The sequence below is a fragment of the Peromyscus eremicus genome, chromosome 5, assembly GCF_949786415.1.
Source record: "Peromyscus eremicus chromosome 5, PerEre_H2_v1, whole genome shotgun sequence".
In the NCBI taxonomy this organism is placed as follows: Eukaryota; Metazoa; Chordata; class Mammalia; order Rodentia; family Cricetidae; genus Peromyscus; species Peromyscus eremicus.
In genome coordinates, this window is record NC_081420.1 from 99710418 (window position 1) to 99727155 (window position 16738).

At 44.2% G+C, this 16738-nt stretch overlaps 1 long non-coding RNA gene and 1 other non-coding gene across 2 annotated transcripts in view; one reads left to right on the forward strand and one right to left on the reverse strand.

Moving 5' to 3' along the window:
* The window catches only part of LOC131911735 (uncharacterized), a 439834-nt gene that overhangs the window by 26362 nt on the left and 396734 nt on the right, over nucleotides 1–16738 (reverse strand). The window contains exon 5 of the long non-coding RNA XR_009379432.1: nucleotides 14022–14106. This is a non-coding gene — a long non-coding RNA (uncharacterized LOC131911735). The remainder of the gene's footprint in view (nucleotides 1–14021; nucleotides 14107–16738) is intronic.
* Nucleotides 5477–5541, forward strand: LOC131912154 (small nucleolar RNA U54). Its single transcript, XR_009379560.1, has one exon. It is a non-coding gene; the product is annotated as a small nucleolar RNA U54 (small nucleolar RNA).

Here is a 16738-nt window from a genome sequence, read left to right on the forward strand (position 1 = left end):
ATTAGATCATGAGATACATACAGGCAGAGACTTCACATTTACCTCTGTGTTCCCAGCACCTTGGCACAGACTAGGAGCTTCGTAAAACAACATTACTGTTTCTAGTTTGAATGCCATAACTTCTGTTTCTTCAGCTGTAGGGTTACAAGGTCTCCAATGTCATCAGGCCGAGGGAAACACGGCCATCATTTCCTATAGACAAAAGGGATTTCCTATGGTGCTGTTCTCACCTACATCAGGTTTTTGACTCTAGTCAGGAGAGAGGCAAGCTTGAGGGTGGTCTACAGGTGTTGGCTGATGTGGTAGGAACTTTAGAGTTAATTAGAAGGCCCGGCTACAGGCACACTTTCTCTGCAGAGTTCCTGGGAGGAAACATGAAATTAACAGTTCGAGGTCACCACTAGAAAACTGCCCTGCTTCCCTTGAGCGGTGCCTCAGGGAGCTGGTTCACCCTGCTACTTAGGTTTCCACTTCTCTTTTGTCTGTCACACTAAGTCTGGTCATGTCAATAAGGGTAGGAGTGCCTGAGGTCAAGGACTGCTTCTTTGCCTGTCTCCCAGAGCAGATGCAAGGGGTGGGCCTCAGTACTGGGTAGATCTGAACGGTGAGGAGGTCCACCCGTGCTAACATGAAGACAGACTGAGATGACTCTGGAAGATCTCATCGTCCACGAAGCAGAAAATAGTATGAGGGACAGGCTCACAAGGCCACACCCATATGTGAGGAGCTATGGGCAGTCTAAGGCTGCTAAGCAAGGGAGATCAGTGTTCTCCGGGGCTCCAGGGACAACCCTCCCCACCCCCGTCCCACCAATAGGCTGCCCGGGCCCCAGTGGCCAACACTACTTCCTTGTGCACAGGGAGGGGCAAGATTAACCGGATCCAGTAGGAGATACACACACTTTCACAGATTAGAAAAGGGTATGGATTTGAGAAGAGATGAGTGCAGTTGTGGGGGGCAGGAAGGAGTGGACATAATCAAGACACATTGTATCACGCATGACGTTTCAAAAATACTAAACTAGAAGAGAAAACGGCATGGCATCATTGGTACCACACCTCCCTGCCATTATTAGGACTCCCTAAATACACTGATTTTTTAATTTTTTTTTGAGACAGGGCTTCTCTGTGTAGCTTTGTGCCTTTCCTGGAACTCACTCTGTAGCCCAGGCTGGCCTCGAACTCACAGAGATTTGTCTGTCTCCCAAGTGCTGGGATTAAAGGCGTGTGCCACCACCGCCCGGCAATACATTAATTCTTATTATTTGCTGTTGTTTTGGTCTATGAAGTCACTGCTGATGCTGAGTTGGGGGCAATAAATTGCTCTTGATTACTCTTAGGGTCCTGCAAGCCTCTGGACACTGCACTTTTGCCAAACATGTGTCTAAGGACACCTTATTAAACATGACCGTCACTTCATGAGCAATGAACTCAGCCACCAGCACTGTGACGCAGGCCTGAGGGAGGCTCTTATAGGGATTTTTCTTGGGCATGCTAGCTAGTATTTGGGTGCTATGCTTGGGGGCATCTTAACAGTGACATCACCTCAGCAGTGATGTCACCAACCCAAAATAGACAATGTGAAAAATGGAGCCCCAGGGAAAGAGCCTTGTTTACAGAATGAGAAATGAATCAGTCATATGGAGTCACCTTGCTTGGCTGGGAACTTGTCACCTCTCTTTCCATGTCCGTGAATAACCATGTAAGTGCCATACATTCTGACTTCGGAGTCACAACAGAATTTCAGTGGATGTGCACACTCACCAACACAGAATCCACGATAAATGAGGATGACCGCACGACCCAAATATACAGACAAAAATGGAAGCTTTTCTTGTCTTTTCTTTTCAAGTAGACTATGATGACCTGGCTCACAGAACAGCCCTGATTTCGAAGTTCATTATATAATTTCTATAAATCTTCTGCTATACTTTCGGTGTGTAGTGTATACATGTGTGTGCATGTGGGTGTGCGGGCGTGTATGTTGATGTGCGTGTGTGTCGGTGTGCATGTGCAGGGCTCAGAGGAGGACATTGGGTGTCCTCTGTTGCATTCTGCTTTAGTGCCTTGAGACGAGGTCTCTCACTGGATGAAGTGCTCAGTGTTTTTTTGGTGAGGCTGGTGGCTAGCAAGCCCCGTGGGCCCTCCCGTCTCTGGGTCACTCTTGCAGTGGGGTGACAGGCTCATGCAGCCACACCTGGCTTTTTATTTGGATACTGGGGATCTGAACTCAGGTCTTCATGCTTGTATAGCAAGTGCTCTTACCCACAGAGCCACCTCGCCAGGCCCAAATTGGCTTTCTTAGAAGCCTTACTACTTACTGGACTAAAAGTTGTCTGCAGTTGGGGATGGATAGTGTATTTTCCCCACCTTTTTCAGAGATACAAAACTGGTTCTCTGTGATGAGATGCCAAGTCTGGGTGATGACCACATACATCCCATTGGCAGCCGGAAGAAGCTGCCTACTACTATCCTGTCCCTCAGCATCAAAGATTCAAAGATGACCTCAGTAAAATTTCTGTGTCCTGCTATGTAAAAGTGTAAATATTTGCCTTACAAGGTATTCTTTTGAGGTAAATCATAGGTTCTTTGAGTCATATCTTTCCGTACATTTCATGTAGCAAGCAGCTGCTCAGAAATTCACTAATACTGTTTCCCTCCACTCCCTCTCTTCCTCCATTCTCTTCACTTCTTTTTTCCTTTCCTATTCTGGAGCTCAACAGATGACATCCAATGGTCTCCTCCGGCCTGCATGCCCCTCCCTTTTTCCCTTCGTTTTCCTTTTCAACCCTCTTCCTTTTCCTTTCTTTTTTTTTTTTTTTTATCACACAGGGTCTGTCTAATTTGTCAGTCTCACTTCAAATTCGATATCCTCCTGCTTCTGTCTCCAGAGTGCTGGGATTACAGGATGCATTGCCATGTCCAGATTTAGGAGTGCTCTTTTGAAAGGGACTACTTATTTCTGTCATTCTGTGTAGCAATTTGCAAGATACTCCTTTGGAAAAGAGAGATGCCACTGGATATATAAGTCTCAGAGCTTGGAAGTGGTCACGCAGTAATAGACCAGCGGCACAGGGCTGGTTAATGTCTAACAGGCACATCTTAGGTGGTGGAGTAAAGGCTTAAAGAGGGCTGTTCCACAGTGCCTGAGGCTTTGCTGTTAGCTGTGAGTTGTGGAGAAGATGCTGGAAGAAGTGGGTGGTACCATGGGATGATAGATCACATGGCATTCAGGCAAGAAGTTCTACCTAAAAGGGCAGTGGTATTGGCAAAACTGTGATAGTGTAATGAGTTATAATGGCAAAGCAGAGGTCAGAGTCTGAGGCATACACCAATGAGAGACGATCTACCAAGGTGAGGGCCAACAAGGAAGCTGAGTGCTGCGTGGAGCTACAGAACCACCAAGGTTGAGCCAATGCCATGGCTCAGACTGGTCGACCTCCCTCCGTTCAGCTGAGGTGGCTTATACAACAAAATAAAAGGATTTGGAAATGGTTAGCCTGGACCAGAAGGACGGGTGAACCTTCACTTCTATTACAGAAGAGGTAAACTTTGTTAGAAACAGCTCATATGGAGCCAATGGCAGTCTTTCCAAGAACACAGGCAGATCTTCCCATGCCTCCATTGCTGTGTCCTGCTCTCTCTATCATAGCCTCAGCCATCAATGAACGTCCTCATTCTACACATGTCCACTAAGCCCACAGAGGCTCATGGGAGAAGCAACTCCAGCAGAACATTGGCTGTCTTTAAGCTCCCAGGCTAATAGACTCTGGTGAAGTGTAGCTGACACACACAGCTTACCAAGCTACTACATTTGCATTTTATATTGAACCTGCCTGTAATCCTCTCTTTGGTAGATGGAATTGATATTCCCATCTGATGGCAGATGCTAAATTATGAAGAGCTTCCATTAGGTTTTTGCTTCGGTGATTATAATGAATATATAGAAAAGTACCCCAGCGGAACATCCAACACTTTGGGCTTTTGTCTGTCTGGCCTGCTTAGTGGCTTAATTTGGATTTACAAAGTAACCTCATTCACCTCAAAACTCAGCTATTCAGCAATGACTTATGGAGTCAATATTAGTAATAGCATTAAAATGCTCTAAGTCGTCAGAAAAATAGTCAATTAAGTCATAGCATAGAAGTCCAGAGGCTTCAGAGAGTCCATTTTGTGTGTGTGTGTGTGTGTGCGTACGTGTATGCAGATACATATGCACATTCATGTACATGTATGTAGAGGCCAGAGGTTGACATTAAATATCCTTAATATCTCTTTATCGTATTCTTTGAGATAGGATCCCTCACTAAATCTGGAGCTTGGAGATCTGAGTAGCTTGGCTGGCCAACAAGTCCCAGGATCTGCCTGTCTCTGCTTCTCCAGGGCTGGGCTACAGATGTTTGGTATGTCTGGGTTTTACAAGGATGTTGGGATTTGAACTCAGGCCCTCACGTTTTTTACAGAGGGCGCTGTATTCACCAAGCCATCTCTCCAGACTCTGAGGCTCCCTTTAAGCACCCAGTCTGAGGAGTGCTGACGGCTGGAGGCCCTGGAAGATTCACTGCGTGGCAGAAAGCTGCTCTTCATGGAAAGAAAGGCTGTGGAGCAGGATGTGGGCTCTTCCATCTTAGTTGGCATGGGACAGTCACAGAGGCTTCCTTGGCTATTCTGTTCCCTGTGGGGAGTGGGTAGATGCAGTGTTACTCTAATGCAGCTGGCAGAGGAGGGTCTGCTAGTCTGTTTCTGGAAACTCACACTTATTTCTTTAAAGAGTCCATGAGACTGTGAGCTCACAAGTGGAACGCAAGTGCGGCAGGCACCCACAGAAGTCTGAGAAGTGTTGCATGCCACACCAGGAGAGCTTGAACATTCGCCAGCAGCACCCTCAAGGCTCCCCTGGGCATGGCTGAGAAGCTGTGGGAAGATCTGCTAGGAGTTCCTTTGAGTCCTATTGGTATTCAGCACTTGGAGACTGCTGTTGTCTGGCTTGCCTTCTTCTGGCCAGGTGCCTGGAGGAACACGCCTTGGCTGACAGCCTCAGCCACAGCTCTTTACTATCTCTGTTCCCAGACAGGACCTCTTCAAGTGAATTTAGAGCTGGGAACCCAGAGATCAAGACAAGAAGTCTGCAAGTGATGGACTATGAATCCAGAATGCAGGTTGATACCCACTGAGGTCTAAGGCACTGGGTGGACCAGGATTTGGCCACAACTTCACCACATCTCATTTGGAAGGGGGCTTCATCCCAGATGAAAGGGTGTCTCAATTAACGTATATTTCCTGTTAATGCCACTTCATTTATCAGAAAGGCGAGAACACTTCTCTACTATGTGTTTTCCTTCTAAATACTTGTGTCTCAAAGAAAGTCTATTCATTTAAATATGACATTCTTAAAATAAGCAATAAATTGAGGTTTTCCTTTTTACTCTTAAATCTTGCAACTGACTTCAGTTCCTAGACAATTAAATGCCACACAATGGTGATTAGATACTTCCTGTGTTGAATTAAGGTGATATTTCTTATATGCTATTCTGAGCCGGAAAAAAAAACTACACAAACTAGCAATTCTAAAATGCCTTAGTTGTTCTAGACTGGTTGAAAACCAGGGTGTTTTAGAAGTCCATACAAAAATATGTGTAATATCGGTTATTGTAGGAACTTGTTATACATTATGTGTGATAATTATATAACATGTACATGATGTCTGTAGAGGGAAGACGGACGGACTCTTTATATTCCATGTCAGATGTGCATATTTTTTTTAAGCTTCATAGGCACAAAACATCAGTATGTGTGTGAGTGTATACATGTGTCTATGTGTTCCTCTGTGTATGTATGGGTATATAGCATGCTTATATATGCATGCATTTGGTGTATGCTTGCACGCACATTATATAGACAATGTATCTCTCTTTGTGTGCCTGCATCTATATACACATGCACTGTGCAGGCATATGAGCACGCATGTGGAGTGTATGAATGTGTGGACTGTGGGGCAAGGAAGGTGCTACAAGAGGTATCTCCACTACATAACCCATCTGCACTGGAGTGTGCTATCTGTTTTACTGAACCCATGAATAAGGCTGGTCCAAGCTGGTGCATTCCATCTTTATGGTGAATGAAGATTTTTTTTCTTTTGAAATTGAAAACCATGTTTTTATTCCAAAAGACTGAGTAGGATGGTACTTTAAAAATAATTCTAGTCATTCAAATTTAAGGCCCTGGAAAAAGAGCTCCATCTATGATCCAAATCTATTCTCTGGCCCGGAGCCCAAAGCATTTTCATTAGCTGGAGAATGGATACCATTTCATTCATTTTAAGCTTTGCTGCTCTGTAGTGTTGGTTCAGAGACAAGCTAACAAGTGTCAATGGTGGTGTTGCCCTTAATAATATGTCTCCTTCCCTTGAATGATCTATTTCAGTGGCATTATTGCCATTTAAAGGTGGCCTTGCCTTGTACTCACACTTTCGGGGACTGCAGGAGGAACGCCAGATTTCTCCTATAGGATTCAGCCTCTTCCATTAGTGAGTTGTATGGAGCAAAAGTCCCAATTGTTTTTGAAGATATTAGCATGAAAAAGGCCACCTAAAGCATCGTCTCTGACCCTCTGCACTTTGTTTTTGCTGCTACTCATGGTGATCTTGCTCAACTATGCTAATATTTCCTCAGGTTTTAAAATTAATTGCTGAAAATCCTAAAATTACTTATTGAAAAAGCCTTTTCAGTAAGTCAAACTGACCTATAAGTAAGAAAAAGACAGATCATCCATTAGGAAAACTGGAGGGAGACTTGAACAGGCATGCTGCTCAGAAATGTAGTGGCCAGTGCTCACATTCAAACCACAGCTGGAGGCTGTTTTGACACAGATGTGGCAGATATTACAGAGTAACAGTTGTGAGCATGGGTGCAAACCTTACACTGGGCTGGGCTGAGCTGGCTCAGAGTTCAGTGCTGACATTGTCTAAAGCAGAAGGTGGTGTGTGTGTGTGTGTGTGTGTGTGTGTGTGTGTGTGTGTGTGTATGTGTATGTGTACCAGATGAGTGTGGATGCCTGGAGAGGCCATAAGAGGGTGTTGGATCCCTTGGACCTGGAATTACAGGTGGTTATGAACCACCTGATGGGAGTGCTGGGGACTTAACTTAGGTCCTCTGGAAGATCAGCAGGTGTCCTCACCTGCCGAACTATCTCCCTACCCTTCCTTCCACCTTATTGTTTGAGACAGGTCTCTTAATAGACTTGGAGCTCACTGATTGGTCTAGATTGGCTGGCCAGCAACCTTATTGGATCCTCCTCTCCCCATACCACCCCTAGTGCTGGGATTACAGATGCACACTGCCAGACTGGGCTTATGATGTGGATGCTGGGGATCCAGCTGAAGTGTTCAGCCCTGTGTGGCAAGCTCTTTACTGACCAAGCCATTTCCCTGTCTCTACATGAGCTTTTTGATCAACCTTGAGATCACGTCTTCATTTCTATTTTCCTTCAATGAAGATAAGGGCACTTTCCCCACATCTGTCATAAGACTGCACAGACAGGCGGTTACCAGTTCATGTACATTGGTACATTAGTAATGATGTATCAAGTATATTATATATATATATATATATATATATATAAACTCACTAGCATAGCTAGATATCAGATATGGAATACCAAGCAAGTGGCTTGTACACAGTAGGTGCTCAATGAGCAGCATGTTGACATAAGCATGTCTATTACACAATAGAACATTTCTTAATTTAAATAACCACCGCCAACCAAAACACTGAGTGGTGGAACCCACTCCCAACAGATACATCTACAATATAACTCCTTCACCCAAGGCCCAGGGATCATTGCAGAAGAGGAGGTGGAAAGATTGTGTCCTAGGAATGTCAGAAGCCACACCCATAAAGTCTTACCAACATGACTGACAAAATAGATGAACAAGGACAACACACATGCTGAAATGGACTGAGAAAGTCCACTGGGACTCAGTCCTACACAAAGAACCACAGGCAACTATGGAATGTTGAGAGTGGGAGAAATAGTCCTCCTCAGGGAAGAGTATACCAATTGGTTGTCCAATACCCAATAGTCAGCCCTGAAAACACACATACAAGTAACACTATATAAACTGAACAGGCTGGACTTAAATATTCAGGAATATATGTATGTATGTATGTATGTATGTATGTATGTATACATACACATGCACACACATATGCATGTAACAATGAATGAAAAAGAGACCATGAGTTTGAGAGAAAACAAAGTGGGGGTAGATAGGAGGAACTGGAGGCAGGAAAAGGAAGGGAGAAATTATATAATTTCAAAAATTAAATAATTTAAAATATTATTACACAGTTACTCATTCTAACCATCCAGGTCTTTTGATATGGGTACATATTCTTTATTGTAAAATTTGTATACTGCAATATTATTCATTGTAATAGTTTTAAGTACCTAAAGTCTTAGAGGAAGTACTTAGGATGTTAATTCATTGGTTGTGTGGAATTCCCAAGTTAGTCTCCCTGCCAATCAGTGGATAACTATGATGCTCAATAATGTCACATGTCATGCATGACCAAACAATGATGACATCTAATGGTGAGCACTTAGACATTGCCTCTCTGATCCCACGTATTGAAGACCTGGACTGTAGCTGATGGTACTGTTAGGAAATGGTGACAACTTCAGGGATGTGGCCTTGTGGGAAGTAGTGGGTGGGAGGGGATGTCCTTGAAGAGTATATTGGGACCCTGAGGCCTCCCCCCATTTCCTAACTGCCTTGGAACCCAGCAGGTAAATCTAGTCTTGTTCTCAATCACCTCACTATGGCTATGTTTCAGAGAAGAACCCGACAGGATGCTCTATGCTACACCCGTGGGAAGATAGTTCACCCCAGTAAAAACAGATAGGCATGGACTAGTAATAAGAGTGAAGCACTCCCAATTCCATCTTTCTTTCTTTGTGGGCCAGTGATGGTGGGGAAGGAGCTGGGAGAATGAGCCTCTCAGTACTAACTGAGAAAAGAAAGGAAGTATTTAGAAGAAGACCTGTTTAGCTGAGCAGAGGTAACCCTTTTTAGCTGCTGGGCAGGAAGAGTTGTAACACTGTGAAGCCCCTTCCCAAGTTTTCAGCATTAAAAGAGACATCATGAGAACTTCAGCAAAATGAAATTGCCACCAGTGAATATGTTAGACTTGGAGGAGAGAAGTAGGGTAGAGAGTCCAGCTGAGAGACATCCGAAGGGACCACAGGGCAGACGGTGAGGCTAGAGCTGGAGGAGTGACTCTGGGGACAGACACTGGAGGGGAAGAGTGGCCAGGACAACGTCTACTAAAGTCAAGTTGAAGCTGGGAGTGTTGGCTTATGCTTGTAATCTTAGTACTTGGGAGTCAGAGGCAGGAGGATGGCCATGAGTTAGAGGCTCACGGTGGACTATATGGTGAGCCCCAGACCAGAATGGGCTGCACAGTCCAGCCCTGTTTCAACTTGACTGCCAGAGTCCAACTTATATGACCGACAGAATGAGTTAGCTTCTGCTGAAGGATGACAGGAAAGCTTCAAGGACAAGAGAATATGGGGGTGGGGAACATGGATGGACACAGAGGGTGAAATGCTCACAGAATGCATGAGAACTTTGTCTAGAGACTGAAATGGGAAGTGAGAGTTGGGACTTACAATCCCTGCAGAGCCTGGAGGGTTAAGATCTCAGGCACATGAAGATTTGAAGGCAGAGAGGGCAGAGGCAAATCAAGAATGATAAAGACAGACAGACAGCCAGACAAAAAAGAGAGAAGTCCGAAGAGACAGGGCTGTAGACAAGAGGAGAGCTGAGAGCTGTGTGCCCTGGGAGAAATGGAGGATGCATTTGGAGGCTGAGGGAGCTGACACATAGAATGGAAGGTCAGGGAAGGTGAGCTGTAAGGAGAGGCCCCGCCACAAGCACCCATGAGGAAGTTGCTTCAGGAGCGTGGAGGAGGAAGAGCGGGAAAGGACGTTGGGTGAGCAAGCAAGAAATGTCAATGGATGACGTTGACAGGAGATAGATGTGAGACGAGCTCACATGGTAGAAGGATCCAGAGAGAGCTTATTTTGGATAAAGGAGCCAATGTTCACAGACTAAGAGGGAGATGATGCATTAGAGGCAAAACAGTATCTGACCGACTCAGCTGGGCAGAGGGCTCTGAGGGCCCAAGTAGGGATAAGCCTTGTAAAGCTTTCTTTAGCACGAAAGGAAGGAGCAGATGAGGAAGCCTGCAGACGTGGAGGAGAGACAAGGAATGCATAATGACTTATGAGGGAAGGCCACCCCCAGAAAACAGCGGGGGTGTGGGTGGCAGAGAAGCTCTAGGAAGGAAGAAGGCAGTAATAACCACCAGCCATGGAATTAGGAGCCAGAAAGCAAAGTCTACCAAGCAGTAGGGAGGGCCAAATGAGATGGATGGCACACAGATAGAGCAGATCGGTTGGCTTGGCTCCAGGAGTTGATGCTGTACTGGGTGGGCAGGGCACACACATACATGCATATATTTTACACACATATATACATGGATGGATACATTTCACATACATACATGAAACAGAAGGTCGGAGTTAGAATATGTGGCCGGGAGAGGGACTGCTGTTAGAGCCGAGGCGGATGACTAGAAGGTGTATGCAGTGGGTTATGATGATACGTCAAAGTCAGGGTCGCTGAGAGGAGTCCTGCTCAGAGCTTCCTCTAAAGACAACAGGTTCTGGCCAGACCTGGTGATACTTGTCTGTTTTCTAGCACTGGAGAGGCAGAGGCAGGAGGATTATAAGTTCCAGGCCAGTCTGGGGAGTTGTAAGGCTACAGAAGAAAACTCTGCCACAAAACACCAAATATGACAAACAAAATGCACCCTGGAAACAGCTAATCACCAATCTCCAATTGTGTCTGCACCTTTGAACACATATAATATTTGTTCTAGGCTACCGTGTTCAGACAATGACCAAGCTGTGGGGGTCTCACGTCCTATACTGGTGCTTCGCTACCACACAACATTTGTGCAGGGCCTTCTCAGTGGCTTGGCTGAAATGTTCTTCTAAAGGGCTCATGGCTCATGGCTTCCTGTCCAGCCCTCCTTTCCTGTTCCCATTTTACAGGTACAGGAACTGCCTAGACTCTTTGAAGGCTCTAAGGACACGAGAGTTTATTCCTGCTACTTTATACTTCATAGGCATTTCCCCCAGCGAGACCCTTGAAGATCTAAGTCTGTTCTGGGTCTGCTTTGGTAGAGTCTTGAATTGACACAGTTGGTATTGCTCTTATTAGTGGAGAGGCTGGTGACTGGAATGTGTACACATTGAGGTAGGACTACAGATATGTGAAGCTAATATGATTCTTTTTTGAAATAACTACAGATTCACAGTAAGCAAAGATAATAATGCCCCAGGTCTTTCACCTAGTTTCCTCCAATGGTAACATCTTATACAATCTTATTATGACATTAAAACCAAGACACTGACATTGACATAATACTGTTGCCAATTTATATGATTTTGTGCAATCAGGTTCTCATGTCTCTGGCTACCCATAGTGACTGATCACATAAAAGCCACTAAAGTAACAGTTTATTTCCAAGTCAGTCAGCTCTATAAGCTAAAGGTATGGAGAATGCTTACATAAAGCTTTAGGCAGAGAGACAGGTGGACAGTGGAAGATGTCCATTTAGGAAAAAGCCATCCATCCATCCATCCATCCATCCATCCATCCATCCATCCATCCATCCATCCATGAACCTTTCCACCCATGAACCCATGAATTCATGCATATGCACACTCATCCATTCATCTATCAATCCATCTATCCATCCATCCATCCATCCATCCATCCATCCATGTACCCTTTCATCCATGAATACATGCATGCAGTCATGCATCCATGCATCCATGCATCCACACATACATCCATTTATCTATCCATCCACCCATTCTTTCTCAGCTTTTCTTAAGTGTCAGGAGCTCCACACTGAAGCTATTGCATTTAAATAAACATTGTTTTCAACATGGTACAGCAGTAATCACACATCTATTTGGACTCAGATGCATTCAGCAACTGGGACAGGTTATTTGGGGGTGGGGAAAAAGGTATACAGATCTGTCCTAGGAACATTTCCACATTGGCAGCATTTCAACTGATAGCAACCTTCTGCTCAATGGCCAGGATCAGACCTTTTTATGAGTCATTGTAAAGTGCTAAGTGCATTGACATATACTTCATAAATGCTAAATAATAACAAGTCAGTGAACCTAGAAGTATTGGATTCAGTATTCGAGACATTAAATCCAAGTTATGCTGTTCTAGAAGCCAGGCAAACAAATAAATCAACCCCAAATCAAATAAAGCCACATCCACCCCAGCCAGCAGTGGGTGTCGTCTGGAATGTTCTTTATGGGTGAGTGGCTCTCTCATGAATGGGCACTTGTTAGTATTTTACCTGACAGATCACCCACAACGCCTTGCCTGTGATTTGGGAGAAGAGTTTTATATTCAATCCACAGTAGACAACAGTGTCACTATATTCTTAAGGCTCCATTTCCCTTTATTTCATGCCAGAAAATCATATCTGCTGAAGCCCTGGAGAAGAGCAGCTGTCACCCCACCGAGCAATTAGACTGATCCTGGTGGGGAGTCCCTGTATGCAGCACTGGGAGACAGTGTTTGTATTTCAAAGCTAGGATTTAGTTTTCCTCTAAGATGTGAGTCTCTTTAGGGGTCCTTGTGATTCCTCAAGGCACACAACGTGGAATGCTTGCAATGCCACATAATCCTGTATTGGCAGCAGAAATGGACTGTGGTATGGCCTGAGTGGTTTTCCGATCCTCTGTCTAGAGCTGGAACTGTGGCCTGTTGCAGCCTGATTGGGAGATCTGTTGATGCCATCTCTTTTCTCTAGGAACCCATCTTGGTTCTACAAATACACCTTTACCTGAACACACATCCTTTTAGGCATATTACAGTGATGGTCCCTTGGGGAGCAAAGCCCAACTTGGCGTGGCCAAAGACTGACCTCAAAGCAGATCCTAAGTTAGAAGATGATGACAGCGATATCTCAGGAAGCAGCATCCATTGATATGCTCACATTTGGAGTACCAGAGAGGAGGAGATGCCATTCTCCAATAGTCCTTTCTAAAGGAAATGTAATCTCATTCATTAGCAGGCAAGGGGAAGAAAGCCAGAGAGGCACTCTCAATGCTCACGCCTAGCAGAGGAAGTGTTGAGTGGAAGATAACACCCAAAGGGATGGTACAGAGCCCAGGGTCAAAGGGGAAAGTCATCATCAGATGTGGAACTTGCTAATTCTATTTCCACAAATGCAAAGGTGAGCCTGGCTCATCACATCTGCATGGTGCGCACGCAGCTCATTGTGTCTCACAGCTCCGAGTGCAAACAGAACAATGTGTTAGTGCTTCCCTTACACAAAAGCATGGCTCAGCCACCTGGCAGTGTGCCAGAAAGGCAGACTTCTTGAACCTCACAGATCCCAACTTGGGAGATGTGGCAAAAGGGTTGGGGAATGACTTTTATAGCAAGCCCTCCAGCGATGGAAGCACCCCCACCAGGCTGTCCACCACGCTTCTGAAGTCGTTGCTATGTTTTTCAATTCTCACAAGAGTGAAACACGTTAAAGTTCAAGGAAGCACATTCAAAATAATTCCCTTCAAATGTTTCATTTCACAGGTGTAAGAATTGAGAGGTCAAGAAATTGTCACAAGGTCACCAAGCTGATGACACACAGAAAGTTAGGGTAACTCATCACAGTGTCCTTTGCATTCACTATACGATTCCATTTGGTGATTTTTTTTTTGTCCTTCACATCTGGTATGTCCATTCACATAAGTAGAAACTAGAAAGCATTTGCATTACATTATAATATGATTATAATATCGGAAATGTAATTATAACCATGCCATCACCTTGATATTCCTTGAAACAGCTAGTGAGAACTTCCACGTTGCCAAGCCAAATATTCAGAAAAATCAGGTTGTGAAAGCAACTGCACTCACCTTCTTCAGATCTGCCCCAAGGATGACAGCGGGGACTTAGTGTGGTCCTCTGCACAGGAGGATGACGGAGTCACCAAACCGGTGCCTACGATAAAGCAAAGACAGAGTTTCAATAAAAATAACCTCATTAAAAACAACACCATCAGCAACGCATGCTGACCACACACTGCGCGGCAAGCCAGCCAGCTTAAAGAGTCATAATTCCACTCATCATCTCTAAGTCAGCAACTCACTTCACATCGTGTGGCCATTGTCCATTTAGAAAACAGCTCTGGCTCTCCAAATATCTAGGTGTTTCTTTAAATTTTTTAAAATTGACATTTAAGTGTGTGTGTATACACCATGGTGCATGTGTGGAGGTCAGAGGATAATCTTTAAGGAGCTGGTTCCTTCCTTTCACAGTGTAGGTCCCAGGGACTGAACTCAGCCCAATGGATTGGCCGCAAGTACCTTGACCTGCTAAGGCCTCTCTCCAGCCCCACGATATTTCTTGGCAATGACTATGTGAAGATTAATCCATGGATATGATTCTGAATTGTGAGAGAAGGGCATCTTTGATATGAGACTCTAAGAGCTTTTTGTTCCTTGATTATTCTCTTTAGATAACACACAGAGAAACAAAGAGCCATCACATCAAATGAATGAGGAGTCAGAGAAAGCGTGAGGGAACTGGTTAATAATTTACAGGGCTGCATTCATGGGCTGGTTGTTGGAAGGACTCATTCATTTATTTTTATTTATTCTTTCATTTGTCGAGACAGGGTTTCTCTGTGTAGCCCTGGTTGTCCTGGAACTCGCTCTGTAGAACAGGCTGGCCTTGAGATCTACCTGCCTCTGCCTCCCAAGTGATACTCATTTCTTTGAGATATAATTAAATCTTTATATGTGCCAGGTAGTTGCTCTGCTCTATAAGATGTTATGTTTCCCAATATGAAGCAGATTGGTAGAAAAGGTGCTAAGTTTCCATCTCTAGTCCTTTGTAACAGGGTCAAGGTCTAAAGTCATGGAGTCTCACTTGGGAGTCAGGAAGCTGGAGTCCAGTTCTGGGTAGCCTAGAACTATAGGTGGGGTCTCAGTATGAACATAGTCGAGATTTGGGGACAAATAATCATGGGAGCTGTCTGTACATCTTAGGCTCTTCAACAGTATCCCTGCCCTCTCTCTTCTCTCTGCCGGGATTGTCCCTCAAAAGCACTGGCTCAACACGTCTCCAGATAACGCCAAATGCTCTCTGGGATGAAATTGTTACTGGGTGGAAAACACTGGATTATGGTGATGAGAATGATTTTTAGTATCTTTTTGAGACATCATGCATGAGTTTTCCACATACTATCACATTTAGAGTTGACCTTCAAATTAAATATTACTTCTTTCCCACACATTGGACACCCAGATCCAGAAACACTAAGAACATTGTGTATGGTACAATTCTCAAGAGCTAGAGGAGATCAGAACCTGGGACTATTTGACTTCAAGGCTCATTGTTCCTCACTTTTTGCTTTTACTATGAAGCTATTTATAAATTTATTAATTTAAAATTTTTCATGTGTATCAGTGTTTTGCCTGCCTGCATGTACGTTTGTGCACAATCTGTGTGCAATGCCCGTGGAGGCCAGAAGAGGGCATTGGATACCTTGGGACTAGAGTTACAGATGGTTGTGAGCCCCCTTATGAGGGCTGGGAACCAAACAGGGGTCCTCTGGAAGAGCAGCTAGTGCGCTCAACTGCAGAGCCATCTCTCTAGCCTTTTTGCTATGAAGTATTTTTAACACTCAGAAAATAAAAAGCACAGGAAAAAAATGCTCAAGTATTCAGCCCTTCAGTAGAATGAATGGTAATATTTATGCACATTTTGCTCCATATCTGTTTGGAGAGAGTGAAATGCTGTCACAGGCGAATCTCCTTTTCAGATTTTCTTGATTCTGTTTATCATACTTTTTTGTCCAAGTGACCATTCTACTGGAACTGATGCCATATCCTGCCTGAAAAGGACTTTATGCTTTCCTTACATGTATGCAACTACACTCAGAAGTATTTGGTATTCTATAAACATGCACATCGAGTACCTACTCTTTTGCAAATTGCTTTTTAAATTCAACATTAAGGGTTTTTTTTTTTTTTTTTTTTTTGTGTGTGTGTGTGTGTGTGTGTGTGTGTTTGTTTTTATGAGACAGGGTCTCACTATGTAGCTCAGGCTGGCCTTGAACTCACAATCCTCTTGTCTCAGCCTCCTGGAAGCTGAAATCATAGATGTGAATCCTTTGGTGGACACGTGAGCTATCTTTCCTTCTTTATTGCTACAATGTGCACTGCTGGAAATATGGAAATATGGCTGTGTGTGTATGCACACGTGGGAACATTTAGGAAACACAGGTGGCTGTGGGTGAGATGCCTGGGTGACAGGATGAGCATGTCTTTAAAGTTATTAGATATTGGCAAATTGCTCTCCGAGATAATGGTGCTAAATTACACTCTTTCCAATACACAGCAAGAATGTCTCTTGCTATCCTTGCCAACCATCCGTATTTTCAAACTTTATAATGTTTTCCAGTCTGGTTGGGGTGAAATAGCGTATAATTATGGTTTCAAACACTCGTGTCCTTAACCACTCCTCTTACTGTCTTCACTTCTGGAAGCCTCATTTACACAAACACGGAGAACCTGCCTTAGCCTGTTTTTGGGAGTTGTCCTAAATGTGTGAGTGCATTTTGTATACA